This window comes from Marmota monax, unplaced genomic scaffold, assembly GCF_021218885.2.
Source record: "Marmota monax isolate L192 unplaced genomic scaffold, Marmota_monax_Labrador192_F-V1.1 WCK01_AAM20220418_F8-fsc00007, whole genome shotgun sequence".
NCBI classification, from domain to species: domain Eukaryota; kingdom Metazoa; phylum Chordata; class Mammalia; order Rodentia; family Sciuridae; genus Marmota; species Marmota monax.
In genome coordinates this window covers 22,997,135-23,021,767 of record NW_026692781.1, presented here as the reverse complement: position 1 = coordinate 23,021,767, position 24,633 = coordinate 22,997,135, and the positions used below count along the sequence as shown (strand labels likewise).

The following is a 24,633-nucleotide window of genomic DNA, read 5'->3' as shown; positions in this document are numbered from 1 at the left end:
GGAAACTATTTCTTGCCTTGAGAAGTAATTCACTCTTTCAGTACAGATAAAATAAATTCCTTTGAGTTGTTACCAGAATATCATATTATTAAAATTCCTGTGAGGTAACAGATTTTCTAAGATAAGTTCATATATAAAAGCCAGGCTCAATGGCTCATCTTATAATCCCATCAACTCACTGAGATAGGAAGATTATAAATTCCAGGCTAGCCCAGGCAATTTAATGAGACCCTGTCTCAAAATAAAAAATAAAAAAGGATGGGATGTAGTTCAGTGGTGGAGTGAATTCCTAGTACATTAAAAAATTATATATAAGATTCAAATGGGAAATTCTGGGAATGATTTTTTTCATCTTTGAGAATTAAAGTGAGTTTCCATTTTTATTCCTGGGTGCAGACATATATCACACATAAGTGATGGATACATATGGCATTAAAATATTTCTTATTATAGGAAATATATTGTTGAACTTTCATAGATATTTCCTGTTATTAAACCAATGTTGATTGTCAATAGTGACATTCTGTGCTCTAATTGTGTGGTTCATCTATTTATGTGTTAACAACTATACAGTTAAAATATCAAAGACCCTATAAGCCTAAAATATTCAGTACAGATTATTCATTTTTTAGACTTTTTTTTTTTTACTACCCACTGTGTGCCATGTATTGTGCTAGATGTTAGGGATTCATCTGTAATAAGCCAGAGTCCTGCCCTGATAAACGAAGAAGACAATTAGATGACAGTGCACTAAGTATATAATAAGGCAAGTTCCTGTGGTAGAGGAGAAGTAGGGTGGGATACTAGTAGAATACATCTGCAGGGCTAGTTCAGCTCACACACACCTCTCCCTGGAAGCTACCTTCCATTTCTGTGCCACAGCCTTGGTGCACCTCCAACCCTGGCCACAGGTGACTGATCCCAGCCACAGAAGTTCTGACCCAGGCTAGAACTCAGAGAAGCTGGATCAGTTAGCTATGGCAGATGAGTAAGTATGGTTATGCACCTTCAGGAACTGAGGTGGTTGTTTGAGGTTCTGTTATAAGTAGAGAAAAGAAGGGTGCTCGAAGAAGTCTGGGGATGCAATACACTTGGGAGAGATCTGCTTCCAAGCTGGCCAACTAGTGTGCCTGGCAAGTTGGTGCTGGCTCTTAACAGGAAGCTTCAGATCTCTGCACCACTTCTTGAAGCATGGCAGCTGGCTTTCTTGACAACACACTATCAAGGAACTGAAGCAGAAGCTGCAATGCCTTTTATGACCTAGTCCCAGAAGTCATATATCATTGTTTTTGCTATATTTGTTGCCAGGTCATCCCTGATTCACTGTGGAAGTAGTCTGTTGAAGGCCTTCCTTGAAGGCTTTCATTATTTTTCAACAATTTGAAAGAAACCCAACTACCTTCCTAGACAAGGACCTCAACATACATAATATTGGAAATGCCAATTGGAAAGTGACAATATCAATCTGCCTCAAGGGGATAGAAAAGTGTGTGTAAGGACCAAAAAGGAAGAACAAGATTTAAATTTGCCCGCCATACATCTATTAAGCACTACTGTGGGCTGAGTAGTGTCAAGAGGGATGACATATACATACACATCAGGCCAAAGGACCAGAAATTACTTTTTATTGTATAAGAAATTAACTTTCTTTGGTTCCTGCTACAATTGAACCATTGTGAAGTTTTGCATAGCATATGGACTTTGGGGAAAGTCTTTGAGGAAGACTGAACACCTCTGGAGTAGTCTTAAATTGAAAGACAATCATTTTAGTCAGCTAGAAAGACCTAACAAGAATAATTTTTTTTGAAAGAGAGAGAGAGAGAGAGAGAGAGAGAGAGAGAGAGAGAGAGAGAGAGAGAGAGAGAGAGAGAGAAAGAGAGAGAGAATTTTTAATATTTATTTTTCAGTTTTCGGTAGACCCAACATCTTTATTTTATTTTTATGTGGTGCTGAGGATTGAACCCAGCGCCCCTTGCACGCCAAGCGAGCCCGCTACCGCTTGAGCCACATCCCAGCCCTAACAAGAAAAATTTTAAGGAGGAAAAGTTGATTTGGAAGTCATGGCTTCAAAGGTCTCAGTCCATAGATGGCCAATTCCATTCCCTGGGGCCTAGGGTGAGGCAGAACATCATGATGGAAAGGTGTGATAGAGGAAAGGAGCTGAGAACATGGCACCAGGAAGCAACAGGGAAGAGGTGGGTTGAGAGGGAAAGGTAGAGAGAATGAGCTCTGCTCAACAAGGACAAAATATATACACCAAAGGCCGGCTCCCAGGGACCCATTTCCTCTAGCCACACCTTACCTGCACATAGTTACCACCCAGTTAATCTCTATCAGGATTAACACACTGATTAGGTTCAGGCTCAATCATTGAGTTCAATCAATAATTGGATTCAATCATTTCACCTCTAAACCCTTTTGCATTGATTCAACACAAGCTTTTAGGAAACACCTTATATCTAAACCAAGATTCTAAGTCTTAGAACTTAAGATTTACTCTTAAAACTTAGAACTCTGGGGAGTCTTGTGATTTTGGGGTGATTTGTTGGATAGCCAGCTTGCAGCATCATCTGTGTTTTATACGTAGCCACTATATTTTTAAAGAAAAAATATATGATATTGAAATTAGAACTGGCACTGAAATATTTATCCTGCTCTTGAATATATGAACAATTCTATTTCTGGCTTCATATACATAGCAAATTAACTATGGGGGAGTATAAATAATTAACATAGAATTATAGAATTCTCAGGGATAGCATAGAATTCTCTGAGTTCCATAGGAGACGGATACCTTTTTTTAGTTGCTCAAAGAAAAGAAGAAGAAAACCCAGGGGAGGATTGAATTTTAAGTGCTTTCTTTTTACGGTACTCTCATATATATAAAGAAATACACTCATCATAGTTCTCAGAATTTAAAAAATTGAACATTGCTAATTCTTAAAAATAAATTCTCTTGAAGTATCCTAGAGTCAATGGAGGTAAATAATCTCCAATAGCAAGGTGAAAAATAAATAAATAAGGTAAAAGAATCAGAGAAGACAAATGGAAGCAAAAACAAAGACACTAGATGAGGTGGGTATTCCAAGTACTTTTTAAGAACAATTCAGACAAGATATGGGTATAGAGTGGAATCTATACAGTCAAAAAAAAAAAAAAAAAGGCACTGGAATGTGTAAAGTCAACTACCACATACTTAAAAGATAATCAGATTTAGGGCTCAATGTGACTCTAGTGACCCCTGCTGGAGCCTATCTTATTTTTCAACTCCACAACTTAAATAAGAGCTCTATGTAAGGATAATTCAAATTTTCATAGAATTGAGTTTGAAAATTGAGAGAAGACTCATAAGACATTTAGCATTACCTCATTATTTCAAACTTGATATGACAGGCCTTGGTCCAGATAGGTTAAATGTCTTGTTTTAGGTCACACAACTGGAATTAATAGAATAAAAGACATCTCATCAATTTATGGGCCTGTTTACAAAAGTAGTTTTCTTTTACAATGAACGTATCCAGAACACACAAAATGAGGAGGCTAAGTTAAATCTCAGGAATTTAAATGCTAATTTAAAAATATTCACTGAATTTTGTTAACTAGGAAAATTTTGCTGAAAATATAATTTCCTAATCAATATAAACATGACATTTTGAATACTAACTCGACATTTTTGAAATGTCAAGTTATTCTGTCCTTCATTAGATTACCTGTGTTCCCTATCTCTGCCATTTTAATCTTTGTGAAATATTTCTTTGGGCTTCAGTATGTTTTTATGTTTTTCTCTTTCTCTACCTCTAAAATGATTGGTAAAGTACCAAGAAAAAAGGACAAAAAGGAAACATCACAGATAGTAATGGTTCTTACAACAGGGTTTCTGGAAAGCCTGACTGTGACTCTTACCCCCTACTCAGTGCTCTGGGACCACCCATTCCTGAGGGCTCTTTGCTTCTTTATTTTCCTTCCAGCAATCAACATTTCTCTTTCATCCCTCCCAAAACCAGAGCTTCTCAGACATATCATACCTACAAACTTGGGCATTCATTCTTCTGTCAGTGTACTAGAAAGTAGATCCTTCTCCCTGCCTATATTCTTAGGAAGTTACAGAAGTTTTGACAAAACTCCCTTCTTCCACATTTCAGTTATTATCTTTAAATTAGGCATAATAATATCAGTTATGTTTACAGTGGATCTGTGAGGACCTTTGTAATTTTTTCTCCTCCAACTATTTAAGCAAGTAGTGGTTCCTTTTCTTTTTTCTTTGCTTCTAAAACTTTTTGGATGGAGAACATTTAAAACTATCTGAGGTTTAAATTTTTTCTTATATTTTATAGAAGATTATACAAGGAACCCTGGAAAAGAAAGGGAGAGGAAGTCTTTAAGAGAACAAAATAGAAGTTTGTCTTATTTAGACTAGCAAGGTTATAGAGTTTTACGATATTCATGACCAATGGAAGTACGGTTGAACCTACTCTGATGTTCTCCCCAGAGAGGGTACCAAAAATCCCAGGATAGAATTTTATGATGTATGCATCAAAATTTGATGGTCTACCCTGCCTGGCAGAGAAAGACTCAGAAGTAGGAATTTACATTGATTCATGGGTAAGTGGCTATTTGGCCACAGAGTCAGAGACTGAAAAATGGCATTGGAATATTGGTTAAAAGGAAGTCTGAGGAAGTTTTAGAATGGGCCTCTCAGAGTAGGTAGAGTGAGGATATTTGTGTCCCAAATGAATGTTACTTTACTGTAAAGAAAGTTTCAATAACCAAAAGTCATCAATATGGTCAACCCTGTGGATACCAGTTGGCTGCCTTCCTCATTTACCCTGATACTTGTACAATGGGCTCTTGAATATAGTGGCCCTGGGAATAGGAATATTGATTATGTGTGGCATCTAGAAAATGGGCTTCCCATCACCAAGACTGATCTGGTTACTACTGATGAATGCCAATCTTCACCAATGTCAGAGCTAACACTGAATTTCTAGCAGGTGCTCAGCACCTGCCAGTGACTTGATGGCAGATGGATTGCACTGGATCTCTTATCATCATGGAGGACCTCTATCCATCCTGGATACGGATCTGTCTTCTTTTTCTGTAATATTTCTTCTCACATCACTATCCATGGACTTAGGAATTGCCTTGATCGCTTTCTTAGAATCTCATAAAGTATTGCCTCTGACTAATGAACTTCAAGAACCAGAATTGAAGAAATTATTTCATGCCCACAGGAAGACACAATGATGGAATGATTTACTGACAATTTATTTATGTTGCCACCAGTGAGACTGCAGAGCTATCCCACAGTTATGGTATACTCTCTGAGCTAGCAACTAATGTATATATAATGCTATTTCTTTGATAGCTAGAATTACTTAGAATAAAGAACCACAATGTAGGAGCTGTAGTGACTTCTTCACTATTATTCCTCATGTCCTACCTTTGTTTCTAAGCCCACAATATTGTGCTCTTTGTTTCCAAGGAGGAATATTTCCTTTAGGACATACCAGAAGGATTTGTTGAATGGAAACCGAGGCTGCCCTATCACTTACCTTGGGATCTTTATGCCAGCGAATTGCCATATTGTCTAGGTAATAAATCATGATTATAAAATGGGAAAAGGGTTAGAACTACATAGTTAGGTGGGGGATTATGTCTAGAAGCTAAGGGACTCTCTTGGACAAGTTTTAGTACTCTATTGGTAAGAGTTACTGGAAAGTTAAAGTGAGATAAGTAAGAATCAATAGTGGTTAAGATATTTCAGGAGTGAAGGTTTTGGTTACCTTAGACTGATATATACTCACAACTAGCAAAAGTATTAGCTGAAGGCAAGGGGAACATGGGAAAGGGGATGGAAGAAGAATTGCTAATATATACTATCACCTCATAAATTGTGTAGAAATTAGGACTTTATCATGCATATTTTTCAGTTTTTTCTTTCTCCTTTTTTCTTTGAGGTCTTCTAGGATTTGAAGGAAGGTCTGGAAGATCTGGGTCTGGAAGAAGTGGAAGTAGTGGGGATTAACCTTGAGGAGATTCATTTTTCTTTTGAAAGTCAATAGTCACAGGTGAAATCATTATAGTTTATCAGGTAATGAAAATCTAAAACCATCAGGCAGAGGAGCAGGATTGCTCCTACTAACAACTAGGACTCAGTGGGGGTTGGTAATTCAACCTAGTTAAATTCATTAGAATCTACCCAAATATTTCCATTCTCAGGATCCCTTTTTAATCAATGCTTCGAAAGGCTGTATTGTAGTATTTCTCATAGAAGCAAGATTATAAATGGTGCTTTCACTTCCACATTAGCTCCTCAAAGCCTATTTAACCCCAAAGGATACTGAAATGCACTACTATTTGTATATAAAATATAGTAAATTTCTGACAAAATTATTTGTAGACTTTAACTGAATACCAGGAAAACGAATTACTACCAAAATGTTGTTTTTATGGTACAATATATTTCAACTCTAATGCACAATACTTTAAATGTCCTTCTTTCCCTGCCACTCAAGTATATATGTCCTACTGTGGTATCCATGGCTGAAAGGGAATAAAAGATACTTGGGATAAAAAAGAATCACTCAGTAGCTTGGAACATATTTATTTGGCAGTGGTGAGAGGCTTTACAGTCAGGCTGATCAGGAAAATTAAAAGAATTTTTTTCCTGTGGCCTTTTATTATTTGCTTACTGACCACCCCTCACCCACTGCCATGGGAGGCCACCAGAAGCAGCATTCACTCCATTTTTTTTTTTTAAAGATAGAACTCTCTTTTCTTTTTTGGTAATGGGGGTGGGGGAGTTTGAACCCACAGGGGCTTAACCACTGAGCCACATCCCCAGCCCTTTTTATTTTTTGAGATAGTGTCTTAGTAAACTGATGAGGACCTCCCTAAGTAGTTGAGGCTGGCTTTGAACTTGCAATCATTCTGCTTCAGCCTCTCAAGTCTCTGAGATCATAGGCATGTACCACTGCACCCAGCTAGAACCCTCTTTTCTTTTTTTAAAATTTTTTTATTAGTTGCTCAAAACATTCAAGGTAAGAGTTACTAGAAGGTTAAAACTGATGAGGACCTCCCTAAGTAGTTGAGGCTGGCTTTGAACTTGCAATCATTCTGCTTCAGCCTCTCAAGTCTCTGAGATCATAGGCATGTACCACTGCACCCAGCTAGAACCCTCTTTTCTTTTTTTTAAATTTTTTTGTTAGTTGCTCAAAACATTCAAGGTAAGAGTTACTAGAAGGTTAAAGTGAGCTAAGTAAGAGTTACTGGAAGGTTAAAGTGAGCTTAAGTAAGAATTACTTATTGTATACTCTTTAATTATTCTATACTCTTTTCAGGAACACCTATTCTTTCTTTCATAATCAGTATTTTACTGAATGCCAACTAAGGGCCACTCAGCAAGAAAGCATCAAAACCAAGGTTCAAAGTTAGGTTCATTTTACTCTCAGGATCCTTTCTCTATGTTCTTCAGTATTTTCTAGGAAAATACAATCACTTTAAATAGTCTACATCTGGCATTTTTCATCAATTTATCATGATAAATTGTTACTTCCTATCTTTTTTTTTTTTTTTTTTGAGAGCAGTGTTGTCAAACCAGACAGCATATTAAAATCACCTGGGCTCTCTTCCAGAGCAATTAAATTTGACTCTCTGAGGGCAGAACTTTTTGTTTTTTAAAGTTTCCCATTTTATTCTAATGTACACCCAGGGTTGAGAACCACTCATGTAGTGTAATATAAGGAAAACAGACTTTGAGTCTCAAGCCTAGGCTTGAAGTCAAAATTTATAATTTGCTGTCTGTCTGACTTTGATACAAGGTATTTACTTGCTTTAAAAGAGCAGACTGTTTTTACTACACAAAAAAGTAAGTGAGTGAGGTAATATTAAATAGCCTGATTTGGCTATTCCACAATGTGTGTGTATGTATGTGTGTGTGTGTGTGTGTGTATATATATATCAAAACATCATGTTGTACACCATAAATACACAAAATTTTTACTTGTCAATTAAAAATAATTTTAAAACATGTATACAGTAAATTCACAAGGATTAGAGCATATTTGAGCATCTTACATTATTTCTGGAATATGGTAGAAACACAGTAAATAGTAGCATTGATTCTGTGAGCGTGGTGTAGTGGAAAGAAAGTGGGTTTGGAGTGGAAGAGATCTGATTTCAAATCCTAGTCCTACTATTTCAAGTATTTGGTAAATTAAATGTTCTGTGCTTTAGTTTAGTAATTGCATAATGATTAGAATAACTCTATCTTAATAAATTGTTGTGCATATTAAATAATGTTGTAAAACACATGGCACATTTCCTCTATTGTTTTTAACCTAGTTATGCTAGTAATACAGTCACTAGAAACACTTACAGAGATTTCCTGTATTTATAAGTGTTCTGTGTTAACTGTGGAAAGGTAGGTTCTCTGTTTAGTACAATAAATTTATATAATAGTATAGAGTCTACTTATTCTATACTATTTGCTACTGTACTATATAATAAAGCATAAGATTTGGTGCCTGGGTTTGATAAGGGGCTTATGGAAATGAAGGCAAATGGAACCTCTTGGGTCTGTGAGCTAAGAGAAATGCAGGCATCTGGATTCTTCCATCCATGCAGTGAGGAGGAGTTGTTGCCTGGACCTGACCTCAAGTGCAGACCAAAGTGGCCCAGAACACAGGGTGAAGCCAGGCTGGACTGTCACCACTGGCTTCAGGCAGCAAAGTCTAGAGCAGTCATCAGCTGCTTACATCTCAGTGCCATCAATGCCGTAGTAGTAGGGGTTTGCAATCAAGATGGAATGTGTCAGCAGTGTTAAAACAAACATCCCTGCTTCATCTTCAGAACAAAATCTATAAATAGTAGATTTGGACATGGCTCATACCAGACCCTTGTATAATTATCTGTCTTCACAGGATGTGCCTGGCACATAGGGCCGAAGAACCTGGAGCAGTGCCTGACATACACAAGGTACTCAATAAGTGTTCCTTGAATTGAACTGACTGGTGTCCTCTGCTTGGAACACTTTCTTGACTGGAACTGGATGTTAACATTTATTGGGTCTTACTGAGTGCAGCCCTGTGCTAGACACCGTATATAGCGATCACCTCATCCACTTGGCTAATTCATGCTCATCCTTCAAGATCTAGCTCAAATGTCACCTATTCTGTTAAACTATCTTGATTCCCTCCAGCAGAGTCGTCTGTGTTTTTGCAGACAGCTCTTTGCTCAGTCTTCAGAAGAGTACTTACCACTTTCTACTTTAACATATCTGTTTACAAGTCTGTCTCCCCCACTGGAATGTGAGGTCATTAGGGGCATCATGTCTTTAATAATTTTGTCTTTGTCAATAGTACTTAGCATATAACATGATGAAATTAATTTTTAAACACTCTCAGTTTTGCTGACTAAATAATAAGTCACATTTATTCAAAGAACTACATCCTTTGACACAAAACCAGCTTGTATTTTTATATAACTGAGAAAGGACAATTTTTATATAATTGAAGAAGAATGAGTTCTATATATTTGCATATATCAGCTGTACAGACTAGCACCTCACAGGAAGTGCCTAACAAGAAGTTCCTAGTACTTATCCAAAGGGTACCAAAAGAGTGTTCTCTATTTTACCTGGCCATCATCTACTGGCAGGTTCAACAGGCTGCAATAAAGAGAAACATAAGAAGATTTACACACACACACACACACACACACACACACACACACACCCCGCTCATTTTTTAAATGTATTTTGTTTTCATTTTCAGGTGGACACAATATCTTTATTTTTATGTGGTGCTGAGGATCGAATCTACTGCCTCACGTGTTCCAGGCGAGCGCTCTACCACTAAGCCCCAGCCCCAGCCCCAGCCCCAGCTCCAGCTCATTTTTCACTGAAGTGTTAGTACCCAAAGTCTTAAACTCAACAAATACAAATGCTCCTCAACCTACAATGGGGCCTTGATAAATTCATCATAAATTGAAAATATCATAAGTCAAAACCTATTCAATACATGTAACCTACAAACATCATAACTTAGCAAGATAGAACATTGTTGAATGTTGGTTATTTATCTTTGCAACTGTGTGACTCAGGAATGGTGTCTTGTTGCTCTGCCCAGCATCGCAAAAGAATACCACACTACATATTGCTAGCCTGTGCTATGGTTTTGATCTTAAATGATCTCCAAAAGCTGAGTTGCTAAAGGCTTGGTTGCCAGGCTGTGGCACTATTGGGAGGTGGTAGAACCATTTGGAGGTGGGGCCTAGTGGAAATAAGAAACGGGGACATGACCTTGAAGGAGATATTGGGATGCCAGGCATGATGTGGTGAGCAGCTGGAAAACTGACTCACACAGTCTGGGAAAAGTTAAAGTTAAAAATTTGAAAAATTTGAAAATTTGTTTCTACTGAATGCCTATCACTTTGATTGTATAAGATGAAGAACCTTGTAGAGTTTTGTGAGAATAAAAGGAATCTTAGTCAGATGGACTTATTGTCCAGCTGAAATAATTTATAATATTTGCTGTATGTTCAGCAACCCATGCCAAACCACATCCTATAACCTTCCAGCTTTGTGACTCCTTTATTCTCACTGAACAGTGAGGTTCAGAGAGCTTAGTGAGAAAAATTCCTTGATTCTCTGGTGTTTGACATGAGCAACTGGCTCAATGGTGGTGCCATTTACTGATTGGATGGGGAGGAGAGACCTGGTAAATCAAAGAGTTCTGCGTTGACATGTTAAATGGGAATTCATTTTAACTATCCAAAAGGGATACTGATTGTTGAATATGAGTCTGGAGCAAAGACCAGCAAATTTTAATATTAAAGGAAGTGTATCTACAGCAAATATAACTTCTCTATTTTTGTTTTTATAAAATTGATTCTGTTCTAAAAATTACCTTCCCATTTATCATATTATATTCATCAATATATGTTAGTATATATAGATTTACCTGGAGATACTATAATTTATTTAATTAATTTCTAATTACTGGATTCATATATTTTTTTCCAACTCTCAACTTTATAAGCTCTAGAGATACCTTTGAGAGTTTGTGAAAGTTTATCAGAGAACAAAATCCTAATATATATATATATATATATATATATATATATGAAATAGAATTTCTGGGTCAAAGGACATGGCCTCTTAAAATTTGAAAGAGTGCCAAATTATCTGGCATAGTGAATAAAAAATTAAATTCACAGCCCCATTGTGTTAGAGTTTTGTCATTATAAAAAAAAAACCCAGATAATTAATTTATAAAAAGAAAAACTTTATTTATCTCAAAGTTCTGGAGGTTTCAGTCCAAGATTGGGTGGCCCATTGCTTTGGGCCTCTGACAAGGCAGCACATCACAGTAAGAGTGTCTGAAAGAGCAAAACTGTACACTTCATGAACCAGGAAACAGAAAGAGCAAAACACTAGGATCCCACAATTCCTCTTCAGGGCATGCCCCAGTGTCTTAAGAAGGTCCCAGAAAGCCCCACTGCCCAAAGATCCACAGCATTTTCCTATAGCCATTCTGCAGACCAAGCCTTCAACGTGAACCTTTAGAGGACATTCAATATCCAAACTATAGCACCCACCAAGAGAGACAAAGAAGCTATTTTACTATGCTTATCCTAACACTTAAATAATAAACTGTATTTCACTGATAATTTAATTTTGTTCTGATTTGATTTTAAGTGAGGTTGAACATTTTTTCATAGGTTGAACATTTTTTCATTGGTTTATTGAAAATATGTATTTTTTTTGGTCATTTTGCTATTGGATTGTTAATCTTATTCTTAAGGGTCTGGATTAAAGAAAAGAAGAAAGTTAGTCTTTTTTCTTGTCCTAAGTGTTTAAATTGTCCCACCCCTGCCTTGTTAATATTTGTCTTCTAAAGGGACTTCAACTTAAGGTCATGTTTGATTACCTGGCACTATACTTGCCCTCCTGCTGTAAGCAATTAGAACACAGGATAAAATATCACATACAACTGCTTTTAGAAATTGGACACTATACCACAAGACTGTGATCATTAAGTGAAGGAAAACAAATGATGAGAATTGTCTTAAAGGCATATTTTGGAATATAGTTCAGAGAGAAGAAAATTAAGCAATCTTAAGGAAACAGAGATCAATAATTGGGGAGGATGAAGATACTGGGTATTGTGGGACGGAAGGCTAGAGAGGAAGGAGCTCTGCAAAGAAAGACTATGGATACACAATGGGCTCCAAGTTCTGAGAAACAAGAATAGAAACTGTACAGCATACAAATGAAATCCCCAAATAAGCAGGGTAGCTGCTCATATTCAACAAAGCAGACTTAAAATTAATCAGAAGAGGCAAAGATGGTCACATCATACTGGTAAAGGGAAAAATAAAACAAGAAGATCTGATGATAGTAACTATTTATGCCCCAAATGTTGGTGCACCTAATTACATAAAACAGATACTATCAGACCTAAAGACTCAGATCAACCCCAGTCCAATAATACTGGATGATTTCAACACAGCTCATTCACTGATAGGTCATCCAGACATAAACTCAGTAAAGACTCTTCAGATCTAAAAAATATTTTAAGTAAATGGAAATCTATAGACTATTTCATCCCACAAAGGCCAAATGTACTTTCTTCTTAGCTGGGCATAGAACCTTCTCCAAAACAGACCTTATTTTAGGCCACAAAGCAAATCTTAGCAAATATAAAAAACCATTATAATTTCTTGTATCTTATCTGATTATAATGAAATTAAATTAGAAATCAACACTAAAAAATCCTACAGAAACTTTATAAACACATGGAAATTGAACAATACACTTTTGAATGATGAATGGTCAATAGACGAAATCAGGGGAACAATTTAACAACTCTTAGAATCAAATAGAATAATGATACAACATACCAGAACCTTTGGATAATATAAAAGGAGTTCTAAGAGGAAAATTTATGAGTGTCCACATAAGAAGTCAGAAAGATCTCAAATAAACAAGCCAAGGATGTATCCCAAGGCCCTTGAAAAACAAGAAGAAAACAATTCCACAAAGAGCAGAAAGAAGGAAATATTTAATCAGAACTGAAATGAAAGAGAATTTTAAAAATATAATCGATGAAATGAAGAGTTGGTTCTTTGAAAAGATAAACAAGATTGACAAGCTCTCATCCAAACTAATGGCGGGAGGCGGGGGAGAAAGGGAGGAGAGAACCAAATTAATCCAATTAGAGATGAAAAAGAGAAAAATCATTACATATATCACAGAAATCTTGAAAATCAGTAAGGACTATTTTGAAAAAAATTTACTCCAAGAAACTGGAAAATCTAGAATAAATAGGAATATTTCTAAACATATATGACCTACCAAAACTAAGCCAAAGGTACAGAGAAAACCTAAAGAGACCACTAACTAGAAATGAGATATAAGCAAGTAATAAAAAGCCTTCCAAAAATGAAAAACTCAGGACCATATGGATTCTCAGCTGAATTCTACCAGACCTTTAAAGAAGAACTAATTCCAATGTTCCACAAATTATTACATGAAATAAAAAGGAGTGGGACACTTTCAAATTTATTCTATCATCCTCATACCAAAACCAGAGAAAGATATACCAAAGAAAGAAAACATACCAAAAATCTTGATGAACAAAAATTCTTAATAAAATATTGACAAATCATATTCAACAACATATTAAAACTGCACATCATGACCAATTTAGTTTTATCCAGGGTTTTAAGGATGATTTTACATATATAAATCCATAAATGTAATTTGCCACTTCAACAGAATTAAGAACAAAAATCACATAGTCATCTCAATAGAGGCAGAGAAAGCCTTCAACAAAATACATTATCCATTCATGATAAAAAACACTAAAGAAACTAAGGATAGAAAAAACTTACCTCCACATCATAAATACTATATATGACAAACCCGAAGGCAACATCATAGTGAGTAGGGAAAAATTAAAAGCATTTCCTTTAAAATCTGCAAGACGAGGATGTCCACACTCACCATTCCTATTCAATATGGTACTAGAAATTCTGGCAGAGCAATTAGTTAATAGAAATCTCATGAAAAATGAGAGAGGGTCTCACTAAATTAGTTAGGACCTAAGTTGCTGAGGCTGGCTTTGAACTTCCAATCCCCCTGCCTCAGCCTCCCAAGCCTGTGGGATTACAGGTGTGTCATGGTATGATAAAATGTTAAATTTTATCATGGCAAAAAAAAAAAAAAAAAACTCAAAACAAACTAATGCACATATACAAGATTAGAATGTCTGATACTCCAAAATTTACATCATTGTATATAATCACCACTCACATATTCTCACAGAGTTTCATTTTATGGGTATTTAAATTTTTGATAAATATTTAATAGTTCCTGCCTTCATGGAGCTTACAGTCCAGTGGCTATTTACTAACTTTGGTCTTACTGACACATTTGTCATTCATATAGATTTTTTTACATGATTAGGTCTATTTTTCACTTTTTTCTTCCTTTTTATTATTCTGTCAACTCCATGCTATTTTAAATTACTACACCTTAAAATGTTTTCATATCCATTTGCACTAGTCTCCTCTCACTTGTTTTCTTTATAAAAGTTTACCTAGCAATCCTGAAGTATTTGTTACATTTAAAGATCTACAAATATTTTAGTTACAGTTTACACTGTATTTAAAGACTAAAGAGAATGGCATTTGTACAAGAGAGTCTTCTTATTCAAAAAATAATATATCTTTTCATATGTTATTTGAGTTTTAATATTTTCTTCATATGGATCAGTGGTTCTTCACTCTTGTTGTCCATTATAATCACTTGAGTGGTTTAAAAAAATACAGATGTCCAAGCCCCATTACTAAAAATTTAATTGACCTGGTGTGGAGCACAAGCATTGTATATTTATTGAGAGCTTAACCTCAGTCAGGGTTAAGAACTACTAATAGAATGCCTGCATACTTCTAGATAAGTTCTGCTTAGGTACTTTTATTTGGTTTGGTTTAGATTTGTATGATTTTGGAATGGTATCTTTTGTTCATTGTATTTCCTAATTATTTACTTTTTACATAAAGAGAATCTATAATTTCAGAGGGAATTAACTTTGTAATATGCCACCTTGCTAGATTTGTTTCATATGCTTTTTTTAGTTGCCCATGGACTTTTATTTTATTTATTATATGTGGTGTTGAGAATCAAACCCAGTGCCTCAGACATGCTAGGCAAGTGCTTTACCATTGAGCTACAATACTAGCCCTGTTTCATATATTTTTTTCCAGTTTATTCTTTATATATTTTTGCAGAGATTAAATTATACCATTGGCAAAAATTATAATTATTTTTTTCTTGTCTGTATTTATGTCTCTTTTTCCACTATTTATCTCTTAATGTGTTAGGAATACTTCCATAAAAATAAATAATAGTTTTATTAAGGTTACACATAACATTTTTATTTTAATGGGAACATCTATAATGCTCCATCAGTAAGCATAATACTGGTCTATCACTTCAAGAAAATACACATCTACTTGTATTTTACTGAAGATTTTTTCAAATAAGAAATGATACTAATTAAAGCTTCTATTTAAATTATGTCAAACGCTTTATAGGAATCTATTAAAATGATCTTCTCTTCTCCTTTTACCTATTAATATGTTGAAATATATTAAAGTCTACTAATACTATTTTGTTTCTTATAGTTTCTCCTTGTAGTTCTAGTTGTTTTAAATATTTCTTTTTACTGTGCTTTAAGATTTGTGAAAGAAATATCCTCTGTGTGAACTCTTCCCTTTATCATCACAAAAATTTCCTTCTTAGTTTTGTTTCACACTTTCTGCCTTAAATTCAATCCTGTTTCTAATAGCACGCTTCATTCTTCTTTTTGATGGCATTTGTCTGGCATATCTTTTTCCACTATTTATTTCTAGTTTTCTAGTTGTTTTGTTCATGTCTCCTTCTTTTTATATCATGTATGCCCACTCCTCACTTTATAAAATTTCAATTTATAAATTCTCAATATAATTTATAATCCAAATAATATTAATGATTCCAATCAATTGCTAGGGACTACTGTTATTGTTAGTAGATGTTGATGCTTATTTCAATATTTAATACTTAATAAAAACTTAGAACCATATATTGTTCTTGGCACTTTACATTATTATCTTACTTAGTCTTCACAATTTGACTACTATTTCCATTTTGAGGATGAGAAAATAAAGGTTAATAATTTGTTCAAAGAGAACTTGTAAGAGACTCTGTGGGAAAAAGTCAATGTATTCATGGGTTTTTGAGTGGAGTGGTTTTATAATTCTGTTTTCAGCCTCCATACATCTTCCACTCTCCACTCCTGAGTCTCCCATGTGTAGAAATCATTCCAACTACATCCATGAAACTTTTGGTTTGTCCTTCCATTCCATGATTTTGTACTTGCTGAAGTGCTACTTTATAACTGTTACCCATCCACTTTTGGGGGTAAGGTAATATTTTATGTAAATATATTCAGTACTCACCCACCATCAAATAGTGGGTATTAATAAGCATTTGATGGAGTGAAATTCTAAATAAAGGAGTCCTTACCAAACCATACTTATCAAGTATTTGAATATCACCTGTTTCTCCTATTAAATTTCTCTTCTAAGTTGGATGGAGAAAAATATATTTGAGATTCATATATATTTAAAACAAAGGTAGAAAATATTATCTTATTGTGTATTTAAATTTATTATCATGTAAATGACCAATATTTAATGCAGATTTTGAATCACAGTCACAGTACTGCCCAACTTACAGATCTTATTCAATAAAATCCATGTTACTGAAAGAAAGAGAGAAGATATATAAAACCCAATTCAAGGTTTAAATTGAAGTCCTTATGACCTTATGAAAATTGACTGCACAAGTGATGTAGTTCTTATAGTTCCCAGCAGGGGCCAGAATGTTCATGTTAAATGTAATTAAATGAAAAAAAAATTTAGAATTCAAGGTTGGGTCTATTTTAAAACCTATTAGAAAGTCAAAGGTAGAACTATTCATGGTTAAAATTACTAGAAAGTACAGACTTTTCAAGTTTAAATCTTAAGAATGTGATATATATTTTAAAATACTAAAAAATGAGTTAACAATGACATTCTATTACAAAAGGCTAACCCCCAGCATCTCAGCAAATGACATCCAAAGCACAGTCAGTAAGTCAGTAGACATTAGAACCCCTATACTCTCCAAAAGTAGGTCACTGGGTCTTTCAGTTGCCAAGTCAGAACCATGGACTGTGTCCAGCAACAAAGGGCACCACTGTGGCTTTGATCAAGATATTGAGCATTGGCCTTGTTAATGAGAATATTAAAAAAAATTCTTAATATTGAAGAGTACTGGTGCTTCAAAAATATTCCAATGCAAATTGCCTTTCTAAATGAAACAGACTGTACTTAATTCCAATTTAAGTCACATAACCTCTTTCTGGACTTAAGTCTCTTCATCTGCTTATGAGTAGATTAGATATAATTATCTTAAAACCCTTATGGCCTTAAAATTCAAAATGTTTTCCTTAGGGAAAAAAGTATCACATTTTTTTTCTGTCTCAAATACCTGGCATAGTACCTCTCAAAAGCCAGGTGCTTAATAAGTGCCTAATGAACAAATGAATGAATAAAATAAATGAGTACATTTATTTTTAAAGTGTTCTTTCTAGGAATTTGCAAAAGAATTTGGAAGTGAATGCCTTTGAAAGCCAATCCTCTGTGAATTATATAAACAATGCTCAGGTAATTCCAAGGAAATTAAAAAAAACATTTTCTGTGCCCTCCTGGGAAGAACTGAATTCTTCTAAGGCTATCACTACTTCCAAATCACTGAGAGAAGAGATCAGGAAAAAAATTTTAAATGGTTTTAAGACTTTTAAATTTAAAGATTTAAATTTAAAAATAGAAATCTAAAATAATTTAAAAATTTTAAATTTATAGAAACATTCTGTAGTAAGTCTATAGAACCCGAAGTTCCCCCCAAACAAGTGGAGCACAATGGTGGTGACACCTTTAATCCCAGCTACTCTGAAGGCTGAGGCAAGAGGATGGCAAGCTCAAGGCCAGCCTTAGCAACTTAGCAAGGCTGAGTGACTTAGCGAGACCCTATCTATAAATAAGTAAATAATGAAAACAAAGTTCCCCCCAAATAAAACCATAAACATTGCAAGCTTAAGTCTTAACAATAATAAGGGCAAAAATATTAAAATTAAAATATTAAAATTAATTAAAATTAAAAAATATTAAAATTAGCATACTGTCATATGCTCTGGAAACCATATGGTTGTTCTAAAGCAAAACAAAACATCATAAAGAATTGTTCATCAGATACAGTGAAGATAAACTTTTTATACTCAATTTCTCATTTGGAGATTTTGAAATTAAACTTCACTAAACTTGGGAAAGAAAATTGACAGCTTCAGGCAGAAGTCTGTGCTTTCTTGTTGCAGGGAGGCCAGCAACAACGTGGAAGTTCATAGACCAATAGTGATGGTGTGACTCTAATTAAAGTTTCAGAACCCAAATAAAGACTGGTATAATTTAGTATGAAACATTCCTACATGCTTTCTTACCGCAAGATCATTCAACTTAAACAGAAATTTAAAGTCCAGCAAAAAGGGATAAGTTTGTGAATCAAAATTTTTTCATGTACAAACTCTGTTCCTTAGGGCAACAGACTTCAATGGCTATACTTACTTGCTATCAATAGAATAAGAACATTATTTGAGTTGGGTGTTCAAGCCTGAATAATGCAAAGATTTTTTTTAAAGAAAAAAATTGAGAACTTCCATGAATGCTGTATAAAAGTCAACCTCTATGACTTCAGATGGCACTTGATGCCAACTTGATTATGGTCAAAAACTCAATTGTGAGCAATGAATTTGTAGACAGTGGAGAAACTGGAGACATGAAGAAATGCTTAGATGTAAGGCTGTATATAGATGACCCAGAAAATGCACAAAGATCTAAATTTTATGAAATTATTAAGGAACTCACAGGTGCCCACTGGGGTGAGTGGCTAAATAACTTATCTTGAGAGAGTATTCTGGAAAGTAGGTTGACATCTGGCCCACCTCTGCTGATTACTCAAAAATTGAGTAATCAGCCTGATTGAGTTAAATCCCAAGTTCTGGGTGAAAACTCCTTCCTGCTGAGGAGAAATCAGGGAGAGAAAGATCACTGTAAAACTTAATACTTTGCAAGAATGGAGGAATAAGTAGAGAAGACTAACACACATAATGAGTTCGCAGTTCTCCCACTGGGTCAAGGCAAAACATACTGTAATGAGCTGGTCTTATTTACACACACACACACACACACACACACACACATACCACTGTTCTTTTGAGATGTTTATTCTCCTCTGTGGTTGCCTTCCATAGTTTGACCTAAATATGAATTTGTGTTGAGTAAGGGATCTGGTCATCTTAAACAGTGGTGCCTCAGCCAGCATAGCAACTAACTAACATTTTCCTCACTTAGAGCCACATGTGTGTAGCCATGGATCTAACAGCCATAGATCATTAAATGCAAAGTCTGTACTTATCTGCTCAAAGTGCTCAGTAGAGGTGACAAGAACAACAGGACCTATAATATCAATTTTAAGGACCTATAATATCAATTTTAAGTTGAGTAAGAGGACCATAATAGAAACGTATGAACCACAGAGCAAACTAAAAACACAGCCAAAATCAACTTAGAAAGTCTGTAAGTATAGTAATTTTACCTATTGAAAAGTTAAAAAGTTGAAGTTTCTAATATTAAAGGTATAATCACTCATTAACTGGTTTAATTATTCAATAAGCACTATTTTGTTCATCTAATTATATCCCACATACCAGACCAAAAACCAACAAAATAATATCTTTCCCTCTAGGAACTCAAAGTCTATTTGGAGGACAGAGAGGTAAAGATGGGAGGACAAATAAGTGAAACAAAACACAAACATGGGGGAACTATAATAATAGAGGAGAGAGCACAATTGATAAAATTTAACACTAAGTCTTTGGGTCCAGTATAATTTTCAATGAAAAAATGAGGAAAAAAGTAAAGAAGCCAAGTTATAACTTATTTTTGTCTTCCGTATTTCAAATCTGTAATAAGTAGTCAAGAGCTCCCATTTGGGGAAGGTGGGAGGGGAAAACTGCATTTTGAATGACAATGAAATGCAACCACTTTGTTCATGGAAACATCATTAGGAGTCCTTGCCATAATATGAATATTAACACCTCAAGACTGACCTGAAGACCATCCACAGGAAATCCCTAGAGCCTACATACAGATTTCAGTCTATAACAATGTACTCTAGATTGATGACCATTTTGTACTTGGTGACTACAATACAATAATATTTCTACTCTTGGCAACAATTAAATAGTATTAAATAAATACGAAGTATTTAAAATTACTATATTTGATGTTTTATTAAAAGCAGAGCCAAAGATAATGGGAGAAGGGGATTTCAATTACAGGAGGGAAATATTCAATTGCAATAATGTAAAAATACTACTTTGGGGGGCTGGGGATGTGGCTCAAGTGTTAGGGCGCTCGCCTAGCATGCATGAGACACTGGGTTCAATTCTCAGCACCATATAAAAGATAAAATAAAGATATTGTGTCCACCAAAAAAAAAGATATTAAAAATATTATTACTTTGGGGCTATGGCTCTCAAAGCACAGTCTAGAGACCCATAGGGTGTTTTTCAAGGCTTTTCCAGAAAGTCTGTGAAGTAAAAACTATTTTCATAATAATTCTAATATTACTTTTACCTTTATTTTTCCATTCTTTCTTTTTTATTTATTTTTTAGGTGTAGACGGACACAAAACAATACCTTTATTTTTATGTGGTGCTGAGGATAGAACCCGGGTCCTGCCCATGCTAGGGGAGTGCTCTACCGCTGAGTCACAATACCAGACCGTCTTTTTTCATTCTTTCTTATGTGTAAAATGAACTTTTCCAGAGGTTTCATGATACATAAGGACAATTATCACTCTGTCATCAAAGAGTCCTTATGTTTGTATATGCCTGTAAACTAAAATTTCTTAGTTTTAATTTATTATATGTTAAATAATAATAGATATGACTCACACAGATAGAAGATTTGGGGGATCCTAAATAATTTTTAGTAGTGTAAGGCATCCTGGGATCAAAAAGTTTAAGGATTACTGCCTTAGGGGATAAACCTCAATTGAAAAGGGTATACGCCACCCTATTTCCTCATAATTTATTTGAAGATGTGATTGTGTCTAACTGGTTCATTGTTTTATCTTCAGATCTAGCACAGTGCCAGGTACATATACATAGTAGGCATTCAAAAGTTTCCTAAATAATAAATACATAAACACACACACACACACACACACACACACACACATATATATATATATATATATATATATACACACACACACACACATAAGTGAAGCCTTTGCTAAATGACTTATTCAAGGTTACATGAAACATCAAGAACAAAGCCAGAACTATATTCCAAGTCTACTGTCTTCCATTCCTACGACTGCCATGAGAAACAGCTTTTGAAGAATTCTAACCTAAGACAAAGCCAACAGGTTCACAAACCAAGTTCTTCCCATAGACTGGAAGAAATTCTTCTTTCCTCACCTGTCCTATTGTTGCCCTGTCTGGTCTCCTTTGTGACAGTAGCTCCCAGCATTCTGTGCTGGGGAGCTGCAGTTATTGCCATTGGAGAAGAAACAGTTCTTGAAATTGCTTGAGTACTTCTTAATCCATTCATACTGTCCTTCAGAGAAGCTGATTAGATGCAAACAATTCTACTATTCATGGTAGTTATATTCTGGAAATTCATCATCAATTGTGAATCAGCAAATACTCAATTCCTAGAGAAAATACAGGGTTAGGAGAGCCTCTGGTCACAATTTTTTCATCAACCAATTAATATATAGTGTTATTCATTAACATTAAACTCACAGTCAAAAGCACTACCTTCATTCCTGAACAAAGCTTTTCTAACACATATATTTTTTCATAAGGAAAAATTTTCTTATGACATATCCTGGCATTTAAAATTTTGTGGTAAAATATACATGACATAGATCTCACCATTTTAGCTATTTTTAAGTTAACAGTTCAGTAGTATTAAGTATATTCATTGCTGTGCACCCATACCACCATTCATCTACCCCCAGAACTTTTTAAAATCTTTTCAAACTGAAAGTCTCTATTAAACATTAACTGCCCCACCCAAACCCTGGCAATCACCATTCTACTTTCCACTGCAGCCTTCCTGTGCTTAAGAACACTGCACAGCACTATGTTTGAAAACAGCAGAATCAGCAACAACAGTAAAAAGCACAAAAATGGGAAAAAAATGTGGAACTAAATAGACAGGAAAATGGGTACTTGTACATAGTGTGAGGGCTGAAATAATAAGGCAGAGCACTGCCCTGTCTGGCCTCAGCTGGGAACCTGTGTGTCCGAAGCCTCCTTTATTTTGCTGCTCAATGAATGACTATAAAAGCACGAGGAGTATTGATTTTTTGAAATTTTAGCAAGTAGGCAAATTTCAAAATATGTATTTCATGAGTAATGAGAATTAACTATGTGAAAATGACAACCTTTGTTTACTTTATTCCAGGTAATAAGAATAATGAGCTAAAACATGTCTTCTACTAAATGGCTGCCTTAGAAAATTTTACTTGCTTGGGAAGTTTCACATGTAAACTGACAATTGGCAGCTATGACCTGAAGCAGTTCAGTTCATGTGGAGAGTAATTTTAAGCATATTCTCAAACCCCACAGCACCAAACAAACATTAAGCACACAAATACCCGTTATTGATTGCTTACTGTATTATAGGCGCTATATTTAGCAATTTGCATGCATTATTAAATTACTTCTCCCCAAGCCCCTTTGAGGAAAATAAAGGTAAGAGAAGTTAAGTACTATCTCAATCATTATCACATAGTTAGAAGTGGTTAAACTGAGACTTGAACTCAGGTCTGACTCTAGTGCATGAGTATCAACTGCTAGATAATTCTAAACATGTGTTTTGTTTTGTTTTTAAAGAGGTTTATTTTTCTGGAAAGTATCCAGAAGCACATGTTCATAACATTACAAAGATTTATACATTGAAAAATGAATTTTCCAAACAAAACTTAACAAGTTTCATCTAATACTGTCCCATAACAAAGAGGATCTGAAATCTTCAGGGCATCTGGTTTGTGTCTGGTTTTCCTTAATCTTTAATGATGGGCAAATCCAATGCATTATGTAAGGCCATTTTTTCTCAAGAGATGTAGATGCCTCTTAAGAATTTGATGAAAATGCATTAACTTTTCAGGCTACTGAGTTGCATTTTAGTGCACTGAGGCAGTAAATTGGTGTACAGTGTGCAAAAATGGTGATGACCTAAAAAATGAATATTTGATATGAGCCGCTGCATTCTCTTGGGGAAAAACGTAATGGATTAAATCTCTTAGGAATCCTTAGCTTCCTAAAAAAGGAGTAGGAAGAAGAAATCTCCTGTGGCCTGGAAACATCTTCTGTTCCTTGCTGGCTATGTTTATTTAGCTCTTTAATAGTTCATTTGATTAGATCTTGTGGTTCCCAAAGCAAAGGGTGAGAGTTTGATCCCTATAGAGGCCACTTAAATTTAGAGAACAAAAAGCTCTATTCTCTGCTCCCAGACCTTACCCCAAATCCCTGCCAGGTGTCTGCCCTCTGGTCAAAATGAGAAACTGGCAAAGGGGTGCAAACCTATCACAGTATTGGGAAACAACAAAAGGGCACCCCTCTATTATGGTGCTCTCTCACTTTTATGTAAAATTTATAAATTTAATATTCAGATTCAGTTTTTAAAAACTAGATATTATACTTTTTACTTTTACCACTGGAAATCTGAAATAAACTATAATAAATGCTGCAATGCCAGTTATAAAATCCATTGCCTTCTTATTCGAAATTGAGATTTTTCTATTAGTTAATATTAACCTTTTGGTAATCAACAATGAAGAAATACTTTTGAGTGATATTAATCTGCATCTTCAGAGTAGGAAACAACATAGTAATCAGTCAAAACTAATTTGTTTGGAAAATTCATTTTTCAATGTATAAAAAAAGACATTAAACTATTTAAAAGTAATTTCATGCACAATGTAATACTATTATAAGAATGATTTTCAATATGTGCTAACAATTTAGTCAGGAAAACAAGTTTTTTCAATTATAGATGAAAATCTTTAATAGTATCACAATCTTACTTTTCTTTTAATTCAGGTCTTTCTAATTTTTATTCCCTAATTAAAAAGTGCTAAAAATAATACAACAAATAAAAATAATTTTACGTTAAACACTTGCCTAAATAATATAGAATCATTTTAATTTTTGAGGAAGTAACATTTTATATTTTAATTATGAAGTATAAATTTAAATTCACTAATTTAAATTATAACTTGAGAGTTTTATAAAAATAAGATTTCAGTGTAGTTTATATTATTATTAACATGATTATTAACATGAACTTTAATTTTTCAAATGTCACATATATCTTTCATTATTTGTGGATTTATTTCTTTTATGAAGTAGTCAAATGAATCAGCTCACCCTCGACTGTAACAAAATACTGCTTGGTGACTTGTGACAG

The 24,633-nt window shown here is 34.6% G+C and overlaps 1 long non-coding RNA gene across 1 annotated transcript; it reads right to left on the bottom strand.

The window, feature by feature from the left end:
• Positions 1–2,201: 2,201 nt before the first annotated feature.
• LOC131424278 (uncharacterized) lies at positions 2,202–24,082 on the bottom strand. The gene is made up of 3 exons (XR_009227037.1): positions 21,633–24,082; positions 5,884–5,996; positions 2,202–3,437 (listed from the first exon to the last, which is right to left on the bottom strand). It is a non-coding gene; the product is annotated as an uncharacterized LOC131424278 (long non-coding RNA).
• Positions 24,083–24,633: the final 551 nt, after the last annotated feature.